The 25,953-nt window shown below is 43.8% G+C and overlaps 1 protein-coding gene across 1 annotated transcript in view; it reads left to right on the top strand.

The window, feature by feature from the left end:
* Positions 1–286: 286 nt before the first annotated feature.
* LOC309567768 (G protein-activated inward rectifier potassium channel 4-like) overlaps positions 287–25,953 on the top strand; it is a 98,138-nt gene continuing 72,471 nt past the window's right edge. Inside the window, exon 1 of the mRNA XM_082273215.1 lies at positions 287–650. The gene's annotated coding sequence lies outside the window, so the exon portion shown is untranslated. The remainder of the gene's footprint in view (positions 651–25,953) is intronic.

Genomic DNA, 25,953 nt, shown 5'->3' with positions numbered 1-25,953 from the left:
TGAATCAAGCATTAAGACTGGGCACCAATCTGCCCGACACGACAGCCCCAAACAGACGTTCTTAGAGGTGGGCACGGTGATTTGTCCCTGTTAGGGGCAAAAGCTGGCCCAAAAGACACCATTATTCGGCATGTCCAGCTGTTCGATAGTGCTGTGGCTCCTCACTGATATACTGCCTTCTGAAAAATGCCAGTCTCCAGTTCCCCCTACAACACAGGCAGCACTGCCTCCTCAAGTCTTGGCTGGTCAGTAAATTCTGCCTTTCATGGGCAGCTGCCTGCTTTCAGCAGCGACTTGAGGCATCACTCATTCGCCGCGTGGCTTTGCCGTCTCTTGTGCCATACCTCCCACCGATGTCCCATTTTTTTCCTCGCATCTCCTGCTCCTCTCTGTCTCTGGTGGGCTCCCGTCCCTCTGCCCCTCCTCTTCCCTCTTTATAAAACCCCATTGTGTGTGATGTGTGTCTTCCCAATCGCATGCTGCTCAGTCCAGCATCCAAGCACTGATCTGCATCTCTTTCCCTGCTGTCACTCCGTTTCCTCCTCCCAAGTCGTTCTCCGGCTCTCATCCTTTGGAGCTCCATCCAGCAGCATCAGCACCATGCAGGACCGGGGACACCTTCAGGGTCAACTCCCTAAATAGCATCCCAGGTAAGAGACAACGCTACACAACTCTGACAGCCTGGGGACATACCTGAGACTTGGAGCTTGCTGGTTGATATATTGTGTCGTCCCTGATATTGTTCTTAGTTGTCGTTCTAAAAACTGAACTAGGATTTGTCAAGAAGAGTAGTAGACGCATGGAGCAAGGCAAAAGCATCGTAGGGGGAAAACCTAAACTGAAATAATTCTAGGATCAACTCAGAACTGAGAAATGACTTAATTGATTTATTAATCGTCAATATTATTTGTATTCTTCAATTTGATATGCAGGCCACAGTCTATACATAAAACGCGAACGCGTTTCTGCGTTATCTTTTAAGATAATCCTGTAACAGCAGCGCTTAATTTCGCTTAATTTCGCAATTTAGTAAATACATCATAAACAGGACAGTGAAAGCGAACTCCAGTGAGTCGCACGCTTAGAGGCTGCAACTTGGCAGCAACGTGTGGTAACCGCCTGGGCACTTTTTTGGGGGTTTTTTTTTTGGGTTAACCCCATCTCTGCCAAAGCTCCACTAACAATCTCAAAGATTTTGCTTCTCCAGCTCCTTCCCCGCACTGCACAGGTTTGCATTTAATTAATTCCGCTTACGATCTGTTTTTTTTTTCTTTTTTAACCCGTGGCTAAAACCGCCGTGTATGAAGTTTTTATGCATCGTAGCTGCGGGAGGTGGGAAATGGCATATATCACCGTGTGCAAGTAGTAACGTCATCAAAGAAAAAGGATATTGTGTATATATGTATGAAAAGAGCTTGCTGGTGGAGGTAGTTATAAGGTTTTGCTGTGAGTTTTGTTTTCTTTATGGTTTTGTTCATTATTTTATCTAATTTAACATCGCATTGTTTAATTAAACTGACTTTTTCCTATTTGTTTTAATTGATACGTGATTGTAATTAGGATGCAGACTGCAAATATCACCTGCATTGCACTAGATCAGCCTTTCTCTCAATCAGGGTTAGGTGGAAACCTAGGGATCCTCAAGAAGTTAACAGGGTTCCTTAAAATATCTTCCTTTCAGGTCATTTACTATTAACCCCAATGATCTTTTCAACTATCTATAAAATGGAATTCTTGCCACTGAACCTTCAATGTAAAAGGAATTCTTCTCACTAGCCACCAATGTAAGGGACATTCTTCCCACTGACCACCAATGTAAGGAGCATTCTTCCCACTGACCACCAATGTAAGGAGCATTCTTCTCACTGACCTCCAATGTAAGGGGCATTCTTCTCACTGACCACCAATGTAAGGAGAATTCTTCTCACTGACCACCAATGTAAGGAGCATTCTTCATACTGACCACCAATGTAAGGAGCATTCTTCATACTGACCACCAATGTAAGGAGCATTTTTCACACTGACCACCAATGTAAGGGGCATTCTTCTCACTGACCACCAATGTAAGGAGCATTCTTCCCACTGACCCCCAACGTAATGAACATTCTTCCTACTGACCACCAATGTAAGGAGCATTCTTCCCACTGACCACCAATGTAAGGAACATTCTTCCCACTGATCACCAATGTAAGGAACATTCTTCCTACTGACCACCAATGTAAGGGACATTCTTCCCATTGATCACCAATGTAAGGGGCATTCTTCCCACTGACCACCAATGTAAGGAGCATTTTTCACACTGACCTCCAATGTAAGGGGCATTCTTCTCACTGACCACCAATGTAAGGGGCATTCTTCCCATTGATCACCAATGTGAGGAGCATTCTTCCTACTGACCACCAATGTAAGAAGCATTCTTCCTACTGACCACCAATGTAAGAAGCATTCTTCTTACTGACCACCAATGTAAGAAGCATTCTTCCCACTGACCCCCAACGTAACGAACATTCTTCCTACTGACCACCAATGTAAGGATCATTCTTCCCACTGACCCCCCAACGTAACGAACATTCTTCCTACTGACCACCAATGTAAGGGGGATTCTTCCCACTGACCACCAATGTAAGGAGCATTCTTCCCACTGACCACCAATGTAAGGAGCATTCTTCCCACTGACCACCAATGTAAGGAACATTCTTCCTACTGACCACCAATGTAAGGAGCATTCTTCCCACTGACCACCAATGTAAGGAACATTCTTCCTACTGACCACCAATGTATGGCACAATCTTCTCACTGACCCCCAATGTAAAGGACATCCTTCCCACTGATCACCAATGTATGGAGCATTCTGCCCGCTGACCACCAATGTAAGGGGCATTCTTCCCACTGATTACAAATGTAAGGAACATTCTTCTCAATGATATCCAATGTAAGAAACATTCTCAACACTGTCCCCCAATGTATGAGGGCACCACATGGACCACCAGTGTAATGGACAATCTCCCCAATGACCACCAGGGTGACAGGGCAATCTTTCCACTGACAACTAGCCTAAGTGGACCATCCTTCATTATCCATTAATGTTTTGCAGCTACTTTACAGCAATTTGTATAAAATCATTTTAAGCAGGGGTTCCTCAATATATCAAGGGTTCATTGGGGGGGTGAAAGGGTTAGAGAGGCTAATATAGGGTATATATAGGGTATTGCTGTTATTTTTTTTGCCTTCTAGGTTTTATTTATCATACTTTCATTACATAATATTGTCCATTATAACGGTCTTTTTTCCACATTTGGTTTACCTGGGAGATGATTATAATTAGCATGCGGACTCCAAATCGTCTATAGATTGCTCCAGGCATTTCTAAAGGAAGTTGATATATTTTTGGTTTAGGGCTGATATCATATGAGCAATTTATTACACAGTGCACCTTCTAAGGGGTCCTTTATGTGTAAGGCAGCCTTCCTCAACCATTTTACCCAAGAGGAACCCTTTAAATCATTTTCAAGTCTCAGGGAATCCCTGCTAAAACCAATTTATTGAAGGTCAGGCTGGAAAATGCACCTTACAGTGGTAAGAATTGGTAAGACTGCCTCATTTACAGACAGCTAAAAAATAATTAGTCTCATGCTGCTTGCTCTGCCAAGAAGCGCTGGCCCCCGAAAACTATGCAGACACCATCAAATGGGAGGTCAAGCAGCCACAGGTCAAGGAACCCCTAGCTGGCTCTGGAGGAACCCAAGGGTTCCAAGGAACTCTGGTTGAGAATGGTTGGTCTGAGGGTTTCAGCTCATCATAGTACATGAAAACCATGTGCCGCTGCAAAGTGTTATTAACCACTTGCCGACCAGTCACGTGGACTGTACTGCGGCAAAGTGGTTCGTTATCGTCTGGCGACGTAGACCTACGTCACCAGACAATCCCCCCTCTCGGCGGCGCGCGCGCGCCGCCAGAGGCTCGCTCCTGCTGTATTCAGTTACAGCGGGAGTTGGGCCAGGGGAGGAGCGGCGGTGATCACCGCCGCTCTTCCCCGATCGTCGGGGATCTAGTGTGGAAATCCGCCCGCTTGTGTAAACAAAGAGGGCGGATCTCCTAAGTGACAGGCAGGGTCAGATTGCAGGGTTCAGCATAGCTGAACCTGCGATCTGTCCCTGTGTCATCCAGTCACCTCCCCCCACACATGTCAGTAAGCACCAGGCATATATTAACCCCTCCCTCTCCAATAAAAATTAACCCCTTACCTGCCAGTGTCATTTTTACAGTAACAGTGCATATGTATAGCACTGATTACTGCAGTAATGTCACTGGTACCCCCAAAAGTGTCAAAAATGTCAGTCAAGGGTCCGATCTGTCCGCCGCAATGTCGCAGTCCCGCAAAAAAAATCGCAGATTGCCGCCATTACTCGTTAAAAAAAAAACACCAAAAATGACAGAAATCTTTCCCTTAGTTAGTAAACGCAATAACTTTTGCGCAAACCAATCAAAATACGCTTATTGCAATTTTTTTTACCAAAAATATGTAGCAGAAAAGAAATTGGCCTAAAATGATAAAAAAAAATTGATTTTTACATTTTTTTGGGGGGGAATTTCATATAAAAAAATGTAAAAAATATTGTTTCAAAATTGTCGCTCTTTTTTTGTTTATAGCGCAAAATGTAAAAATCGCACAGGTGATCAAATACCACCAAAAGAAAGCTCTATTTGTGGGGAAAAAATTTTATTTGGGTACAGCATTGCACGACCGCGCAATTGTCAGTTAAAGTAAAGCAGAGCCGAATCGCAAAATATGGCCTGGTCAGGAATGGGGTAAAACCTTCCGGTCATAAAGCGGTTAAAAATACGCTCATTGAGAATTTTTTTGTCAAAGACGTGTAGCTAAATAAATTTTGGCCTAAATATATGACAAAAAATGAATATATTGGATATTTTTTGACTGTCAAAGTCGAAAAATATTATTTTTTCAAAATTGACACTATTTTTAATTAATATCGCAAAAAATGAAAATCACACAGGTGATCAAATACCACCAAAAGAAAGCTCTGTTTGTGGGAAAAAAAGGACGTAAATTTCGTTTGGGTACGGCGTTGCATGGCCGCGCAATTGTCAGTTAAAGTCACAGAGCGCCGAATCGCAAAAAGTGGCCCAGACATAAGACAGCAAAATCCTCCGGTGGTAAAGTGGTTAAACAGCTCAGTTCAGACATCTGAGGTTACACGTGGTGCTAGTCCTGCATGCAGAAGTTTTGATGTACCTTACATAGTTTGATGTCCCTGTAGCACCCTCCTAGATAGGTGCTAGGTAAAGCATTTGTTTTGCTCCATCTGCTTATCAGGGGAGCCTGATCTGTTAGTTAGGCCTGTTGCATGTGTCCAGGTGTGAGTCATTTGGTCTGAGGGAGTGTCCCCTCTGTATCCAATAAGGGAGCCTGTTGGACAGTGGAGGAAACCCAGCCAGTGACACACTGGCTTTTGTGGCAGTCCCAGTGGGAGGGCACCACCGCAGTGCATCCTGGGATTGACCATAAAAACTGAGGGCACATGTGACAGGGCGTCTTTGGCGGGAAGCAGAGTCCTAGGAGGAGGGTGACTGCTGTCTCTCCTCCTGCAATCTGAGGAAAGTGGTCACAGGCAGTCGGCCTGGTGAGCCAGGTGTGGAGCTGAGTCTTGAGGGTCCTGGAGAAGTTGATGGTGGAGCTGCAGGCAGAGTTACCTGGGAAAAACAGTGTCCGTGAGTACCACGGACACTGGGGCTTGCCAAGGGGTCTGCCCAGGAAAGGGGGCCACTACAGTGAAGTCAGTGGACAGAAGGTCAGCTCACACAGTTAGTGAGTAAAGGGGGTGCCAAGTAAAAACCTAAAGAGTTAGAGTAAAGGGGGTGCCAAGTGGGGCCCTGAAGAATAATTTACTACATAGTTTGCCTTTCGTATACTTCAATTCAGTGGCAAGGTGAAGCAGCGGCCTTGCCGCACTCAGCTTAGCTAGAAGTCCTCCAGTTGTGCACAGTTCATAAAGTTGGAGTATCCCATTCATCCCTTCTCCCATCCCAAGTTCTAAAATAAAAACAACAAAAAACCAAATCCTCTGGACTGTTTCCTGACTGAGCCAAACACTTAAAGTACTAAGAATTCATCAGATGTTGCAAGGGGTAACCCAGGGGGACCCGCTTCAAGCAGCTCCCAAGGGAGTAGTGCTACATACCTTACATGGTTTTATGTCCCTTATTTTAGTTTTGAAGTGATAAAATCCTAGAACACCTTACAGTAAATCTTCTAGGTCAGACACTCACAACATATTAACCGCTTGCTGACCGCCGCACGACTATTTACGGTGGCGGTCAGCCCCTCCTGGGCAAAGTGACGTATATATATGTCACTCGCCCGTGAGCCAATAGGGGGCGAGCGCGCGCCGCTGGAGGCACGCTCCCGCCCCCGATTGTTCTCGGACACTCCAGCACGAGTGACCGGCGGCTCGGATGTCCGCCGGTCATTCGCGATCGTCCGTTACAGAGGGAGAAAGGCAGGCGGCTAATGTAAACAAAGCCGCCTGTCATTCTCCCTGGTGTAACTGCAGAGATCATACGATCCTGCTATTTAGGATCGTATGTCTCTGTGGTTACATGAAAAGCCACGCCCCTTTACAGTAAGAAACACGCCCCTAGGGACACATTTAACCCCTGCTTCTCCAATAAAGTTAACCCCTTCCCTGCCAGTGTCATTTTTACAGTAACAGTGCATATGTATAGCACTGATTACTGCAGTAATGTCACTGGTAACCCCAAAAGTGTCAAAAATGTCAGTCAAGGGTCCGATCTGTGCGCCGCAATGTCGCAATCCTGCAAAAAAAAAATCGCAGATCGCCGCCATTACTCGTTAAAAAAAAAAAACACCAAAAATGACAAAAATCTTTCCCTTAGTTAGTAAACGCAACAACTTTTGCACAAACCAATCAAAATACGCTTATTGTGATTTTTTTTTTTACCAAGCATATGTAGCAGAAAACAAATTGGCCAAAAATGTTAAAAAATTTAGATTTTTACATTTTTTTTCGGGATTTCATATAAAAAAATGTGAAAAATATTGTTATTTTTGCAAAATTGTCGCTCTTTTATTGTTTATAGCGCACAGGTGATCAAATACCACAAAAAGAAAGCTCTGTTTTGTGGGGAAAAAAGGACGTCAAATTTGTTTGGGTACAGCGTCGCATGACAGCGCAATTGTCCGTTAAAGTCCTGCAGTGCCAAATCGCAAATTAGGCCCTGGTCAGGAAGGGGGTAAAATCTTCCGGGGCTTAAGTGGTTAAAGTACTAAGAATTCATCAGTTGTTGCTAGGGGTAACCCAGGGGAACCCGCTTCAAGCAGCTCCCAAGGGAGTAGTGCTACATACCTTACATGGTTTGATGTCCCTTATTATAGTTTTGAAGTGACATAATCCTAGAACACCTTGCAGTAAATCTTCTAGGTCAGAAACTCACAACATATCGAACTCAAGGTGCAGTCAGGCAATCGGCATTTCCAGGAGCAGGCCAGCAACATTGGCACACGTGTTTCTGTCATCATAGGAGCACTTTAACCTCTAGGATCCCTCTGGAGGAAGTCAGTTTGGGTTGGCTGTGTGACCTCACTAACATCTCTGCCTCCTACATATAAGATGACTTTATTCAGAGATCTGCTGCTAGGTAATTAGTAAAGTAATTAGACATAATTGGGTAAAGAGGTTAATAATAGCAGAGAAAGGGAAGATAGCTTTTAGAATGATGCTACAAAAGAGAAATATCTTTTATAAACGACGCTTTAAGTCATCTTTTTGGGGGTTTTTTTACACATCAAAGAAAAGCAGCAGGGAATATCAGTGAAATGTCCGGCTAGCTTTTGATGTTGAAAACAGTAAACAGGGTTTGGATTTTACTATGGCACGACTGCGAGATTTACTTAAAGCTGACTTTTATTCTGTATATATCTTGCCTTCCCTGGTTCTTTCCCCTCTCCCCATCAACATGCTAAATAAATTGTTAAAAAAAAACTTTTTATTTTCATTATATCTTATGGCCAGAATACACGATAAGAATATCGGATGAAAATTTCCGTTCAGCGAGCGATCGTCCGATATTCTATTCGTTAATGTCCAGCCATCAATGAGCGATATCGATATTGTGAACGAAAAATACCGTTTGAAAAACCCGAAAAATTCTGTCGTCTCGTTTGCGAAAAAACAATATTCTATACGTTGGTGTTGAGGTCGTTCAATTTAACCTCATCACGCATTCCCGAAAATAGGATTACGTATCTAATCGATTGGTCTGTAACGTTTTTTTTTGGATCGTTAATGTTGGCAACGTTTTTGACCGATGAACACTGTTTCGATGGTTGGCGGGCAACGGTCGGGCGATGTTCGGGCTATGTATGTTGGCAACGTTTCCGACCGACAAATACTTTTTCAAAAGTCGGTGGTCGAATGATCGGGCGATATTCTAATCGTGTATTCACACCATTAGTTAGGGTCCAGTGGTGGTGATGTGATCACTGGGTCTCTGTTGCTTCTCCATGCAATGCAGACAGACAGTGCCTGGACAAGGTCATGGAGCACCCGGGGCAAAGATGCCAAACTGCCAGTCCTACTAGCTACCGATAGCTATTGGAGACCCAGAGCCGACTTGGACCGCACTCTCAGCACAGAATCATCAGCTGCCCAGTGATGCATATATGTGGCGTGTTTGCCGCTGCACATATATGTTAGAGTCCTTTCACACTGGCTTTCCACCTGGCGGACTCCGTTTTGCTCAGCGGGGGGATCGATCCACCGATTCCCCGCTAAACAGGTGGATGACAGGTCCGTCTCCGCTCACTGTGCAGAGATGGATGAAAATTTACCGCCTGTCCGTTTTCATCCGATCCTCCCGACGGATGGAAAATAGCGTTACCATCCATCTGGATTTCACGGACAGGATCGGATCGGATAGCAGCGGGGGTCATGGCTGACATCCACTGCTCCATAGGGGGTGCATGGAGCGTCCGATCAGGTCCGCCTAAAAAACTGACAGGCAGACCGGATCGGAAAGCCAGTGTGAAAGGGGCCTTATGCAGACAGCAACAGGTTAACCCCTTGGAGCCTAAGCCTATTTCTGACATATGTTGCTTAAGTTAAAATCAGTATTTTTTGCTAGAAAATTACTTAGAACCCCCAAACATTATATATACTGTATATATATATATATATATATATATATATATATATATATATATATATATATGTTTGTTTGTTTTTTAGCAGAGATCCAGGGAATAATACGGCGATCGTTGCAATATTTTATGTCACAGGGTATTTGCGTAGCGGTCTTTCAAATGCAATTTTTTGGGAAGAAATACACATTCATGAATTAAAACCAAACAGTAAAGTTAGCCCAATTTATTTTTGTATAATGTGAAAAATGATGTTACGCCGACTAAATTGATACCTAACATGTCATGCTTTAAAATTGTGCACACTGGTGGAATTACGACAAACTTCGTTACTTAAAAATCTCCATCGGCGAAAAAAAATTAACGGTTACCCGTTTAGAGTTACAGAGGAGGTCTAGTGCTAGAATTATTGCTCTCATGCTAACAATCGCGGCAATACCTCATATGTGTGGTTTGCATTTTCATATGGGGGCGCAACTTGTGTATGCGTTCGCTCCTGCACGTGAGCACCGAGGGACGGGGCGCTTTAATTTTTTTTTTTAATTATTTTATTTTTTTTATTTTTTTTTAAACTATTAATTTTAACAAAAAAATAAAATTTGATTACTTTTATTGCTGTCACAAGGAATGTAAACATCCCTTATGACAGTAATAGGCAGTGACAGGTACTCTTTATGGAGGGATCTGGGGTCTAAAAGCCTCTGCACTTAAAAGCATTCAAAATGCCAAGTTTGGCTGTTTTGAATACTGTCATTTTAAAGCTCCAGTACCTGGAAGTGATGTCATGACATCGCTTCTGGGTTTTTACATTGGAGACCCGATCGGAGCCGAATTCGGCTTTTTTCGGGTCTTCCGCTACCCAGGGGAGTTGCCGGTTGGTGGGACGGGTCTCTCGGAGCGACGGGAGATGTCCCCTCCCACTCCTTGTAATGACAGCCAAGCAGCTGCTCAGCCGCATCGGTTGTCATTACATGAAAGCCGACCATTGGCTCTAAACAATGGTACCGGTATGTACCATAGCTTCAGCTACATACAGTATACCGCGCTGAGCCAATCACAGTGAGCGATTTATTCTATTATTGAATACAAAGCAAGCTCAATTGGCTAAGTCAGAGAGAGTAACATCAGCCCGCCTCTCTGACTCCACCAATCCAAGCAGGCTTTGTATTCAATAATAGAATACATCAGTCACCGTGATTGGCTCAGCGCAGTATACTGTATGTAGCCGAAGCTACGGTACATACCGGTACAGAATTCCCGCACAGCCAGCGCTTTGAGAGATTACACCTACTTACTTACCATGGAGATTACACCAATTTACGGTACTTACCTTGGAGATTAATAGAGTACATACTGGTACATAGGGTAATAGGGTACATACCAGTACAGTATTCCCGCACATCCAGCCAGCACTTTAAATGGTGTTGCCTCGGAAGGGGGGTAGTCTTATACGGCGAATATAGCCCACAACCTATGTTTTAACTTGAAAATTAAGGGGGTCGTCTTATACGCCCAAATGTCTTATACGCCGGCAAATATGGTACCCATTTTATGCAGCCTGACAGGGGTGTAATATGTTCTTAGGAGTATGTATAGCTCCATGACTCTCTGAGGCACATTAAGCGAGCATTGAGTTACTACTTGTAAGGCTTCTTCCCACGAATCTTCGATCACAGGGCCTATATCCCTTTCCCAGCATTCATGCACCTTAAAAGGGAATGAAGTTAGGTAGTCATTTAACAACATTGCATAGCATCGGGATATGAATCCCTTAGTAGATACAATTTCAGCCATCATATTAAATATTGGGGTTGGGGACTGCCGCCACTCGATCGTCGTGCCCTGTGCTGCTATCGCATGTTTAAGATGAAAATAAACATGGACCACGGAGGGAGAATTTCGCGCTTAGCTCCTCAAAGGAGCACAGTGAACCGTTACAGAAAATATGCCAAAGATGGGTTATTCCCCATTGATGCCATCTCGCAGTCTGCTGAATTTTTAGCTAGTTCAGGGTAGTTACTGTTACTCCATATTAGGCTGTACCGTGTGAAACCAGTAACTCGTTGGATTTGTTTAGCCTTATTCCAAACTTTATGAATAAGAGTGGGGAGTAAGCGGTTCGATTTGGCGTAGGCTCCAGCCTCCAAACCCGCAGGTAAATCAGGGATTTCAGCAGCATGTAAAAGAATTCGTAAAGAGGATTCAGTATTATGTGAAGGAGCAGACCCCAAGCCCGAGCACAAGTGGTATAGCTGTGAGGCCAGGTAGTACAGCCATGGGTTGGGCATGGCCAAACCCCCAACATCTTTAGGTCTCTGGAAATGTTCAAGCCTCACTTTGGGTGCCTTGTTGTGCCACAGCAGCTGCCTAAAAATAGAGTTGACTTCCCAAAAAACACTCAAAGGTAGGACCACCGGGGAGTTATGCAGGAAGTAAAGCAACTGGGGCATAAAAGTCATTTTTATCAAGTTCACCCTTCCTGCCAAGGACAACCACAATCTATTCCAAATTTTAATTTTGTCTCGGAAGCAGCCTAGTGGGGTGATATTCAGACGGCAGAAGTCCCCCAGCTGGGGGGTGATCCTGAACGCCCAAATACCTGAAGGAGGTCACAACCCGGGACTGGGCATGTTGGCACAATGACAGGAGAGGAGTCACCCTCCAATAGCATCAATGCGGATTTGTCACAATTAACAAGGAGACCAGAGAGTTCTCCAAACCTAGTGACAGTGTGCCTCAAGAGAGCCCTCAGTGTCCCCCAGCAGCAACATGGTGTCGTCCGCGTAGAGCATGACTTTTTCCTGCAGATCTACAGATTGAAATCCCAGTATATGAGGGTTTTTCCCAATAGAGGCCACCAGAGGTTCGATCGCTAATGCGAATAATAGGGGGGATAATGGGCACCCCTGGCGAGTGCCTCTACCCAGAGAAAATGGGTCAGAAATCCAACCTGCTTCTCTTATGGCTGCTAGAGGACGACTGTACAGTAATTGAACCCATATTGTAAATAGGGGCCCAAAGCCAAACTTTGCAAGGACTGCCCAAAGGAAGGGCCACTCCAGACTGTCAAAGGCCTTTGCCGCGTCTAAGGATAGCGGAGCCCTTTTACTCATGTTATCTGCCCTCTCCTGGATATTAAGAAACAGCCTCCTCAAGTTAACAGCTGTGGACTTCTGAGGCATGAATCCGGATTGATCCAGGTGTATTATTGAGGCAATGACCTTGTTAAGCCAGATGGCAAGTATCTTAGCTAAGATTTTGATATCACTTTGAAGTAGCGAGATCGTCCTATAAGGGTCTGGGTAAGTGGGATCCTTGCCAGGTTTCAATATCAGAATGATATTAGCTTTGGTAATAGATAATGGTAAGGTTCCGCTCCCCATGGCCTTGTTACAAACCTTCAGCAGGTTTAATAGTTATAGCTCTCCATATTGCTTATATAGCTCTATAGGTAAACCGTCGCCCCCGGTGCCTTGCAAGTGGGAAATAAAGCAATCGCAATTTGCATCTCCTCCAAGGTGATTGGAGATTCAACCATGTTCCTATCTCTGAAAAAACAGGTGCACTCCTTAAAAGTATTAAAATATTAAAACTCCTCTAGAGTCCACTAGCGGCGCTATAAGTATATGTTCACCATATACTATATGTAAATCAATACAAAAGTGAGTCCAACACCAGAATTGTGAGGGTAATCCAGATGATAACAGTCCAACCAACAGCCGGTAGCAGTGTAGCTAAAGTTCCTGAGGGTAATAAGATGAAGACCTCCACCTCACCACGGTGCACACGCTGAAGGTAATGCACTTACCAGAAGTAACTTGATAAAAAGCTCGTAGTACCAAGAACTGCCAGGTCCTCCTCAACCTGAGATCTCTCCACAAAGGCTGTTTAACCACTCACAAGGCGTACATGCAAAAATAAATGTCAAAGGCACATAGCGTAAACCCGTTTTCACTTTATTTCCAAAATATATGCATAACACCAAGCTCTTAAGAATTGCACTCACATGTTAAACAACAATCACAGACGTAGTCATAAATGTGTAACCGTTACCGTGCAGTCGTTCGTCCAGCACTGATCTTTGAAAGCCGCCGGGTACCAAGGCGGAGAACTTCCGGGTGCGGCGTCTGACGTATACAGGTAACCAGGGAAACCGCGTGCTCACGTTCTAACGCGTTTCGTCTTCACGGACTTCAACTGGTGAGGTGGAGGTCTTCATCTTATTACCCTCAGGAACTTTAGCTACACTGCTACCGGCTGTTGGTTGGACTGTTATCATCTGGATTACCCTCACAATTCTGGTGTTGGACTCACTTTTGTATTGATTTACATATAGTATATGGTGAACAATACTTATAGCGCCGCTGGTGGACTCTAGACGAGTTTTAATATTTTTAAGGAGTGCACCTGTTTTTTCATGTCCATTTATTTATAGTGGCAGCTATTAGATACATTTTATATTTTAAATTTTATTTATTACACTTGAGTGTGCCGTCTTTAGGGTATAGTTGATGTACCCCGTGACCAACTTTTAATTTTTTGTGCGCTGGGTGAGCAGAATCTTTTATTCTTCTCCTAGTATTTTAATGTTCCTATCTCTAGTTGGTAATGTTGGTAACTGAATGCCACTCAGATAGGATTGAATATCCTCACAAGAGCAAATTTGTTAAAGGGTATGATTGAAGGATGACACAACACGGTCTAAAGCATCCTGTGCAGACAGCCAGGCACCCCTTTTGGAATCTGTGGGGTCCTTTGTATATGACTGCTCCAGATGACGCACCACCCGTTGCTCCAGTTCCACCCGCATGCCCTGAAAGTTCAGTTTGACAGCGTTCACCTGGCCAATAAATGTACCACGTGTAAACGCTTATAAGAACATCCCATTTGCGTAGCAAATCCACTTCATGAGTGTCGATGCAAGTAGAGGCCGATGCTGCACATTCGAAAGAATGGGCCTGTCCGCCAGCGATGATACGGAGTCTGGCTGGGTACAGCATGGCATAACTGGCTTGGAGACGTTGCAAGCATTTACGAACCTCTGTATATTTCGCCCTACTCCTCTGCACCTCAGCCGAAAAGTCCGGATAAAAGGAAACCCTGGCGACATTATATTGAATATGTCTACGCTCACGGGCTATACGTAGAATAGTCTCCCTGTCCTGGTAGTTTAATAAGCGAGCCAGCATAGGCCTAGGCGGGTTGCCCGGTGGTAGCTGTCTGGTGGGCGTTCGGTGAGCATGCGCCACTGAAAAGTGGGGTGTGAAGGCATCCTTGCCAAATATATCAAGGAACCAGCGCTCAATAAATCCTGTAGGGTCACGACCTTCCGTTTTCTCCAGGAGACCAATGATACAAACGTTGTTTAGTCTCATGCAATCTTCCAGATCTTCGGCCCCTGAACTGTTAGTACCCGCTAGTTTTTCTGCAGTCTGCGAGTCACGTATTAGATTCAGCAATTCATCTTCCAAGTCGCTAATGTGACTCTCTGTGGCTGCTGTGCGTTCTCTAATTTTTTGAAGATCATGTCGAATCAGGGCTACATCCTCTGACAGGCTCCCCAAATGTGTTTTAAGCTTGTCTACTGAAGCAGTACATTTGTTAACTGCACTCAGTATTTCCCACAGCGTGGGCTGTTCCTCCTCATCAGGATTTTCTCCCTGCTCCTCCAGCTCCGCATCATCCTGGTCAGTTATCATGGCCTCTGCAACCCTGGGCTGCTCCCTCACCTCCTCTCCCAGCATATCAGCATGCCCCTCTTCCCTCTTCTTTTTGGGCATAAAAGAGCATGTCTCTTGGTCCATCTTTACCAGAAGCTTTGGTGGATTTATGTTTGGAGGTTCCAGCTTCCTTCTCCTTCCCCCTGTCAGGTCCTCGTGGCATTCTCTGAGGCATGGCGCTGGTGCCATGTCGGGAGTCCAAAGCTACACCCTCCTCCTTCTTGGATCACTTCATCCCAGCTGTGGATCAGCCCATGCTGGGTACCGATCAAAAGAGCGGGCTCTAGGGAGTAAGTGTGGCACTCGGTGCATGGCTGAGGCCGGTCTGTGAGTCAGGGAGAGGATCAGTATACAGATCGATCATGGGAGATTAGGGAAGCAGGTCTTCTCACATGCTGCGCTTGGCTCCGCCCCTCCAGACTTTTTTCCTTCCTAGCTCCACCCCCAGCTTCGTCCCGCCACCAGCACCAGGTAAGGGAAGTGCACTGTGATGTAAGGTAGAGTCGGGACTCTTGACTTCTGATGGTTGGGGCGCTCTTGACATCTGATGTAGGGGAGGTGGGGTGCTCTGGACATCTAGTCTTACAGATACAACTGGATCTTTGAGGACAACCACAATGCTGATGTGGCGCGCAATGAAATTGAGTTTGACACCCCTGCTTTAGGGCTACTGTGTGGCTCAGCCCGCATGCTCCACCAAGAACTGAAGCACCATTTTTGGGTGGACTGGCTCTTTAATCTTTCATAGAACATTAATATCTGAAAACCAAATTGCCGATACCCAGCAATAGGCACTATTCCCCGTCAGAGCTGGGTTTTACGTCTCTTTGTGATCTAAAGCATTCATTAATACCAGGAAATCATTCAGTCTCCATTGTACCCTGTTGAAAGCAGCACTGTACAAGAATTATGAATCACGCTTTTATTCCAGAGCCAGAGAGAAGTGGAGGGGGGGGGGGGGGATAATATTATCCCCACTCATATTAGTCAGCAGAGCCCGAGTGCCCAGGCAGAGATCATTTTATTATATTTAATAGTTATTGAGCTATTTGTTGACAATTAAAGACATGTTCCAGGCATAATGTATTGGCAGGCATGACTCCCAACCAGGAGAGACTGGTTGCATATGAGTTGATTTTCAATACTCTGGATGCACCTGCTGGATCGATTTACAGCGAATGCTTAGGTGGCGGGAGTGAAATAGTCACTGGAGATAAATGCATACACTTCCATTTAGCCTGAGGGCCCATTCATACCATTGTGGTGCGTTAATGCATGTGCGTTAACCCACGTTATGCTATATGTATACAAAGGCAATAGGGAACAATCAATAAGGGGATATTTGTGGCATGCTACTAAATAAACTGACACTACTATATAAACTGAATGGGCAGCCTTTGCAACTTGGTGGATGGCGAACCCGAGGACTTCTCTAGATCACTGATGCTGCATCAATTCCTCAGATCTAGTGCCACCAGCTGGAAGGGTGTATTTGTGATACTTTATATTTATGGTTAAGGAAAATCTGGGCATTTTAGGGGCCCCCACGCCACATCCAGCTCTTTGGCTGTTTCTGTCTGGCAGATTGAAAATGAAAAAAAGAAACCCCCTGGATTCCGGCAGGCAAGTTAACAAGAAGGTGGCGGCTGTGCTTCCGCACTTGTTGGTCCGCCGGTCGCCAAGATGGTAGCGGCCACACTTCCACCCTTTCAGAACAGCTTTGGTTGTGTAGGAGGAGTAGTGCCACCCATGGAGCAACTGGGGCAGATCATGGGAGGTAAGCAACAAGGATATGATGCAGATGAGGGCATGTGGGGAGGTGTTGAAAGGTTCTGCTCTCCACCCAACAGGTAAGGGGGGAACCTACACACCCCAGTATTCAGCCTTAACTTCTGGCTTGCTGCGGAAGTGACATCACAAGCCCTGTTTTACAGTTGAGTGAATATATAAATACCCTCATAGGTGTTGGGGTAAATATACTCATGTGGGAATGCTTCTTCCAACCAGTTGTGCCAGTCTAAATTGTATTTTAGGGCATGGCAGCCCACTTTTATTTAACAAAATGGAAAGTTCACAAAAACATAAGCTGCCCCTGCAGGGGTTCTTCCACATCAACATGAACAGTCAACTGAAATTTCTGAGCCATCTGGCTGCCTTGTTAGAGCTGCTGCTCTTCCTACTAGTCCCTCTGACTGTATTGTCCAGCTCTTCTGGTTCTCTCGGCTCACTCAGCCTTTAATCACAGAGCTCTGCTGCACGGCCTACTCCTGGCCTCTGGAAAGGGGTTCTCTTGACACCCCGATAGGATCATAGGAGCCCATCTGACTCCTGGGAAGACCCCCTCCTGTCCCCTGGCTGGGGCACCTCTGACCCCTAATTAAGACCTCCTGTCGCTTGACTCCTGGCTTGGGCAAATCTGACCTCCAAACTAGGAGCTGTCTCCAAACTGGGAGCCCTGAGCTATGCTCACACTTGACTTAACGGTGCAACCTCTCTCCCTGTGTATTCACACAGACTTCACGCATCCAGTAAAATCCGTACAAAGGATTGAAGGTTTCGTCCCACCCAAGACGCTTTGAAGCCTTCACACTCCAGGCCCCAATCCAGGTTTACAGAATCCAGAGAAAGCAGAAAACACAGCTTTCTCTGCTCAAAAACAGTAGTCTGGAACATCGCATTTAGCCCTAATGTGAATCCTGTGTCATTTTCTCCTACATTTTTTCGGTGGCAGGGCCTCGCACTGTCACAGGTTCCCATAGACTGGCTGCTTTGTTGTGTGGTTTGCCCAAGAAGTTGCTAGATTACCATATTTATTATGGCCAGCCACAACAGTCCTAGTTTCTCATGTGGCCCCTTGGGAAAATGAATTGCCCACCCCTGGGTTAAGGTATTCTGGGTATAATATAATCAACTTGATCCAATACACCACATTATGTTTTTCATCTGAACTTTGGGTGCTCCCCTTTACAAGTGGACTTTGTTTAAAGAAATGCGTCAAATGAAAATCTAAATTTATGTGAAGTATGCATTAAATGAGAAGTACAGCCAAAGGTCGTTTGGCTGTGCTTCTCCTATGGATCACAGGAGTGCAGTTCGTTCTGCACTCCTGTGACCCATTTTCAGCAGACAGCGGGCTGAAGTCCTTCTGACGTCACAGAGCTGGTCCAGGCTTGTGCAAGATCGTGACAATGGATCCACCCACATGCTTGGACCGGCACAGCCTCTCACGGTGTTGCTGAGAGCCTGAGCCAGCCACTCCTGCCCCCTCCACAGCCCAGCACTCCAGTGAGCACAGGGGGGCAGAGCAGAGAGCTGCTGATTGACAGTCAGTAGCTTTCTGCTAAGGGAGCTGTCAGAACCAAGTGATCTGCGGTGTTCGATCGCTCGGTTCTCAGTGTAGAGGTGTCGGGGGACTGATGCTGCATCCACCTAGGTAAGTATGATGGTGGGAAAAAAAGTCCATACTTCTCGTTTAATAATTTTGCAATGGATCTTTGCATAACCTTAACCAATATATTTATAAATAAATATTTATAAATATATTAAATATTTAGAAAAGCTCAGTTTTATATGACAAAAAAATAAATATATATATAATTTTTTTTATTTTTTATTAGCAAGCCACAAATAACCCCATTTGTTGTTCCCTATTGCCCTCGTATGATGTAATAAGGAAAACAATGTTGCCTTATTTGTGCATTTTATCCCTGACTTGAGTACAGCTTTAAATAAAGCCCAAAGTGGCAGTTGGCAGAAATCACATGACCCTTTTGATGCCTTTGATTGGAATGAACAGGGGGATTTTAAACTGCAGCGGGGAAGTTTTCTTTTTACTGCTCTGCTAATTTTATTAAAGCGCCTTTTACTGCATAGCGTGTCCTATCAGGATATTGGAAGATTTCATTTGTTCGACCTTGAGACTGTCACGTCCTATAGATTACTCGCTGTCTGAATGAGGGTGAGGAAGGATTGGGGGTTTTATAGCTCTCTTCCATCTTATTTATAATCCATGAATCAATACTGGACTGCTTGTTTCATCTCATCTCTCTTAAAGGGACCGTAGAGTGTGTTTTGGCTGTGTATGGTTTGAGTTAATATTGAAGAGCTAACCATAATGTAATGTGACGTTCGCATTTTTGCATGCGCTTCCCTATTTTGTTATTGAAGTAATTGTAAGAAGTTGTATTTTAGCCACTATAGGGAGTAAGTATTCAGTTTACAATCACTTTGCACCCTTTTTGTTAAAGAGACACTGTCAGTTTTCACATAAAGGGCGAATGACAAAACCTCTTAGTAGCCCCAACCCCCCCCCCCCCCCAACAAGGTATAGTCACCCATCCATGCTCCCTCACCAACTTCCCGCTATATTAGAGCCTTTATTCCCCTTCCCAGTATTGGAGAGCATTGACCTTTCCCAATGTAACAGGCCTGAACAATATCACATGCTGGGGACACCCTGATAAACCCTGACAATACTGGACACCTAGAGATTATTCCTGCAGCAGTGAGGGGGAAGGGAGCATGGATTTTCCTGCTGGCATGTGCTAATAATAGGCACTGTAAGTGGCAATTAATAGTAGATGGTAAATATTTAAAATGTGACATCATCCAAAATATTTGTTGTATTATTTTTAATAAAGAGTTAAAGAGACAGACAGGTGTTGTCACCCTATGATAAGAAGTGCCTAAATAAAGGTCTTCATGGAAGGACCATCGGAGATTATTTTAATGAAAGATGCAGATTTAAAAAGAATGAGAATGCCTTTTGAGATGAGGTTAACATGATAAAAGTTATACGAGCTTTTAGTGATTGGCGTTACATCTACTTTAAGCAGTCTTTCTGTATAGCTGGGAGGTCTAGGCAATCTCATTGTAATTGTGCTGTCTCTACTCTCTAAGTCGGAACCGGGACCAGCAGAGTGTTGTCACCCTATAACAAGAAGTGCCTAAATAAAGGCCTTCATGGAAGGACCATCGGAGATTATTTTAACGAAAAGGTGCAGATTTAAAAAGAATGAGAATGCCTTTTGAGATGAGGTTAACATGATAAAATTTATACGAGATTTTAGTGATTGGCGTTACATCTACTTTAAGCTTTAAGCAGTCTTTCTGCATAGCTGGGAGGTCTAGGCAATCTCATTGTAATTGTGCTGTCTCTACTCTCTAAGTCGGAAACCGGGCCCAGCATCCTTCAAAGTGAAAAGGTCTTGCACCGCCCCAAAAAGAGCCTGTAAGCGGATCAGAAGCAGTTGCACGTTGGAAGGAAGAACTTAACCGTTGGGTAAGAATGAAACTCGATCTTGTAGCCGGACCGAATGACCTCGTGGACCCACCTGACTTGTACCAGGGGAGTCCAGGAACCAGAGACATCCCCCCCCCCCATAAAAGGAACCAGGCGGGCACTGCTCCAGACAGAACCTCCTCTCCATCGAAATGGAGGGCTGTTGGCCAGGAGGAATGCTTCGAATCAGGCTGAGACTCGGTCGTATGCGACCTCCCGAGACGTTTTACTCGCAGGCCAGCCCCGTACGGTGGACCTATGTCGCTGCTGGCCTAGCACGGTGCTGAGATCTGTGCGCTCACTGGGTAGACTAGGGTGACCACTGGGTCTAGATTATCCCATCCGTCACCCAGTCTGGCAGTTGATTGTAGATCTCACAGGAAAAAATCCAGGAGAAAAAAATTCTATCTAAAAAGAAAAAAATGACCAGGACCAGAGATCCCAGCAAGGTCCTTACTCCTGACTAGGCAGAAAAAACTGAGTACCTATAGCAGAGTGAGGGAGTATACCCCCTGGGACTGCCCATAGGCATAGCCAGACTTTTTTCTGCCTAGTATCCCACTCCTGTAGGAGGCAGTATAACCCAATTGTTAAGAAGATCAGGAGCTGTGTCCGTCAATGAACATAAGAGAAATGCTGTTTTTTTAATTTTCTTTGAACGGTATTGGGTATTCTTTGCAAAGTAAAGCTAGATTGCATTCACCAAGCTCTTGGGAAAATTCCTTCAGAAAGTGCAACTTCACTTGCAAAGTGTGCAAATCAACCCCTATCTCCCTCTTTGTATCTGCACAGTCTAGGCTGTTGCTGTCTCTACATTCGTTGTTTGGGCACTCTCTTGCAATTTATGGCAGTCACTTTATAATGGCATTTCACTTCTTCACGTGATAGCAGTGTATATGGGCTCTTGGTACGCTTGTAAGCACAAATCTTAAAGGTCAAGCTGGGTTTCATTAAGTGTTAATAGGCGATTACAGACAGGGTGTGAAGGTGTGGAATTGGATCACAAGTGCAGGCAGAACAGGTTCATCTTAGGTCCACAATTCACAGCATGGTGACAATAGTAGCTCAGGTCAAGCTCAACCATTGAGGGAACTAGTTCAGGACAGCAGTGAAGACCTGCAAAAGACTAAACCTTACCCCTCTCTATTTAAACTAAAAAAAAAACATTTTAGGTGGAATTACACCATGCAATTACATTTTTAAAAATCTGATAATGGAAAAGTGTATTTGCCCTTGCTATCGTAGTTAAAATCTGGTAGCTAAGGGCAGCACAGACCCTCTACTTTCATCTCTTCTATACAGTAATGTATGATAATATCTTTATCAGAAGACACGGAGACCTGAGCATTACCTACACCAATCCTCCGGCATCAAGCACGGTGGAGGAATACTAATGCACTCAGAAGTCTAATTAATCACCTGGCTTCAACATTCTAGATGAATTGGTTTTTGCTTGTATTTGTTATTTATTGGCTATTCCCCCGAAGTATATTAAGAACCGATAAAACAACAGCAAATCAATTGAAAGTCATCAGAACAATGCAAATGCCCACGCTGCATGTTCCACGCCAAGGATCAAAGGAGACACGTGTCAGAATATTAGCACTTGATCACATTTCTCGTGTTCTTTACACAACCAAGAGTGGTCCAAATTACAGTACCTGACCCTGCTACTTTGTAATAGCTAATTGGTTTAGTGGTGCTGCATTGGCAATATTCCAACAGTTGCTGGATGCAGAAGAGCACCCAATATCTTGTAATCTGTGATGCATTACAGCTGTATTTCAAATTCTTTAAATGATAGAAAATATATAAAAATTGTGAAGTCCATATATAATCCCACACGTGAATAACGTCCTCAGTTAGTATAGGAAATGTTCCTCTCCAACAACATGCAGACGCACTATACGCTCACCAGACTTAATTGATCAGGGAGTCAAATTGCGCATATGGTAAAATCCAAGATGTCATACATGAGGTCACAGGAATGAATTCAAACCGCTGCTGTCATCCATTCAATATATTTATTAATAGTTTATTCAAAGTTCCAGTGTTGCCATGTAGAGAGGGAGAGGAAGAAACACTCTCATGGTGCAGAATTTCAAATAATTTATTTAAAAAAGAAGGTTGTATTGCATTTACAGTACATCAAAGAAGACAGGGATCAGCATGTATTGTATAGGAATCGCCGGTTTGTGCTTCGCCTGCGTTCCAGCTGGCCACAAATGAGGCCGTATCTCAAACACCCTTTCAACACCCTTGCAGCTCTGAGGAAGGGAGCTTGACTCCCGAAACGCGTTAGCGGTCGCAATTTCCAGGACATGGTCCAACACATGGGTGACGGGAATTTGCAATACGATTTTTATTCTTCATGTTTGTGAGTATGCATTCAGCATTTTTATTAAACCAATTTTAACAGTACCACGGGTAATGCACTAGGTGTTTGCGCCTCCTTTTCTTTTCTTATATGCATCCGTATCTCAAACACCACCCAATGCCATTTCGTCATTCTATGTCTGACGTCCTCAGGGGTCGTTGCAATACAACCTTCTTTTTTAAATAAATGATTTGAAATACTGCATCATGAGAGTGTTTCTTCCTCTCCCTCTCTATATGGCAACACTGGAGCTTTGAATACGCTATTTATATACATATTGGATGGATGACAGCAGTGGTTTGAATTCATTCCTGTGACCTCATGTATGACATCTTGAATTTTACCATATGTGCAATTTGACTCCCTGTAATAGGGGTCAATGAGGTCTGGTGAGTGTATAGTGCGTCTGCATGCTGGTGGAGAGGAACTTTTCCTATACTCACAGAGTATGTTATTCACGTGTGGGATTATATATGTACTTTTATGTAATTTTTATATATTTTCTATCATTTAAATGAAGATGTTTTTGTTTATTTGTCTATTCACTATTGTTTATTTACTAAGGTGATATGTATTTTATGATGCAAGATCGCGGTTCCCTTGTTTCTTTTCATAGTATAGGTGTTTTTTACACTTTACAACATGCAGCTCCTTATTGTAGTTTATTTGTTTTTTGTTTATTGACATTCGTGGGTTTAGAACCTTCAGGCAGTCCCCGGGTTATAAACAAGATAGGTTTGTTCTTAAGTTGAATTTGTTTGTAAGTCGGAACAGGTAAATTTTTTTGGATAGCATAGGGAAGGGTAATCACCCCCGTAATGTTTGTTTTGCTGTCTGTGACCCTATTTAGAAGATTTCACCTCACTTTCTGTCCCTATGACAATTGGATTTTGAAAATTTGGGGTTATTGTGGAAACAAGGATTGGTGATAAAGCTTCAGTGCAGACACCTTTTTTCCCATGAGAACTCTTACCGGAGTGAACTTCCCTTCCTAGGGGGAGATTTCCTCTCACTTCTTGTTGTCTCCCTCTGTTTGTAAATAGGAGTCGTTTGTAAGTCGGATGTTTGTAACCCGGGGACCGCCTGTATTGGGTTCCTATGTTTTCTTTTAGACTCCGTTCACACTGGGGGCGACCTGTCAGGCGACCTGGTCGCCTGACAGGTCGCCGTAGGTCGCCTGCCATAGAGTAGCTGTGGACCCGTTCTAATAGGAGCGACACAAGTTGCTCCAACTTAGAAAAAGGGTCCGGAGCTTCTTTGGGGCGACCTGGAGCGACCTGCATTGACTTCAATGATATGAAGTCCGTGCCGGCCGCTCCGAGGTCGCGGTGCGAGCTGCGCACTGCGACCTGTGAGGTCGCCCCGGCAAATAGCATCGCCCCAGTGTGAACGGGGTCTTAGGAACCCCAATGTATTGTGATAAAAAAAAAAAAAAAAAAGATTTGACAATCCACCCATGGGTAGGTGCATGTTCATGGAGGTGGGGGCTGACTTTGGCCTTTTTGCCTTGGGTGCTAAAGCACCTTGTCCCAGCACAGTTTACAATTACTAAGAAGCCATGTAAGCTGCGTTGTTGGCAAAGAAATGCGATCTATACAGTCGCAATTTGCATTTTAACCGTGTACCTCATTAACGTGATCTCCTGTTGCGCCTATGCTTTTGCCAGTAGCATATGTTTCCTTATCGAAGAAGAAAATGGAAATGAGAACACAGAAATATATTTTAATCTGCCATAAATTCCTCCCTGTTCGATCTTTTTTTTTTTTTCCTCAGAGCACCATTTTTCATGTTGTGCCCATCTGTCATTCTCATTGATGGCCGCATCTTTTGAGCATGAAATGTGAAATAAAAAAACACACATGAAAGAAACTCTAATCAAAAGAGAACAAGCGTCTCTGCGCGCCCATACGTTATATTACAGAGGCACTCCTCAGTGTATCATATCTTCCCTGAGGGAAGCCTGCTGGAGCTTCACTGGTGCCAAGATTCAATGGGGAAGACGGGGAATAAAGCGGCAGCGTGGGGGTGGGTGTACACAAAGATGAATCTACAGAAAATAAAAGAAAACAGACTGCAAAAATGCATGCTGTGAACAATGACTACGGCGTCTGTAAATTTGATGTTTGAAATGATTATAGATGAATACATTTTTTCTGTATTGAAAAAAAAAGTGTTTTTTTTGTTTATTTATTATTTTAGTTACTTTAACTGTGCCAACACTTCCTGTAGCCTTTAAAGCGTATGTAAACCCAAAATGGCTTTTATTTGTATTTTTGTCATCATGCCCCAATGTTTCAGCTTCGACCACTTGACCTCTGGAAGATTTACCTTCTTTCACGACCGGCCCATTTTTTTGCTATACAGCACTGGGTCACGTTAACTGGAAATTGTGCAGTCATGCGACGCTGTACCCAAATTATTATTAGTACTTATATAGTGCTGTCAATTTACGCAACCCTTTACATAAAATGTAAGTCATTATTTTTCCACAATTAGAGCTTTCTTTTGGTGATATTAGATCACCTCTGCAGTTTTTAACTTTTTGCGCTATAAAAAAAAAAAAAAAAGGCCGACAATTTTGAAAAAAAAAAAAAAAAATGTTTTACTTTCTGCTATAAAACACATCCAAATAAAAAAAATGTAAAAAATCTTATTTCTATATAAATGTAAGCCAATATGTATTCTGGTTCGTTAACCACTTAAGCCCCAGCCCTATTTTGGACACTTTTTGTTCACGCGTTAAAATCAGTATTTTTTCCTAGAAAACTACTTAGAACCCCCAAACATTATATATATTTTTTTAGCAAAGACTCTGGAGAATAAAATGTCGGTCATTGCAATATTTTTTATCATGCGGTATTTGCGCAGCGGTCTTTAAAGCGCCATTTTTTTGGAAAAATTTTGAAAAATCACATTTCACTAATTTTAAAAAATACTAAACAGTAAAGTTAGCCCATTTTTTTTGTATATTGTGAAAGAACATGTCACGCCGAGTAAATAGATACCCAACATGTTACGGTTTAAAATTGCGCCCCCCCCCCCCCCGTGGGATCGCGACAAACTACGGTCAATAGAGATCTCAATCTGCGACGCTTTAAATTTATTTAACGGTTACCAGTTTTGAGTTAGAGTGTAGCTCTTTTTTTTTAATTATTGCTCACGCTCTGGCGATCGCGGCGATACCTCACATGTGTGGTTTGAACAGCGATTTCATTTGCGGCTCGACTTCCGTATATGTTTTTTTTTGTGCGCGAGCTAACGGTGACGGGGGCGGCTACATTTTTTTTTTTCCCATTTATTTTATTTATTTTTTTAACTTTATTAAAGTTTTTAAAAAAAAAAAAAAAAATCTGATCACTTTTATTGCTGTCACAAGCAATGTAAACATCCCTTGTGA

This window comes from Pelophylax lessonae, assembly GCF_965119305.1.
Source record: "Pelophylax lessonae genome assembly, chromosome: 12".
Classification (NCBI taxonomy): domain Eukaryota; kingdom Metazoa; phylum Chordata; class Amphibia; order Anura; family Ranidae; genus Pelophylax; species Pelophylax lessonae.
Note: the sequence above shows the minus strand (reverse complement) of the source record. Positions and strands in the feature narration are given on the sequence as shown.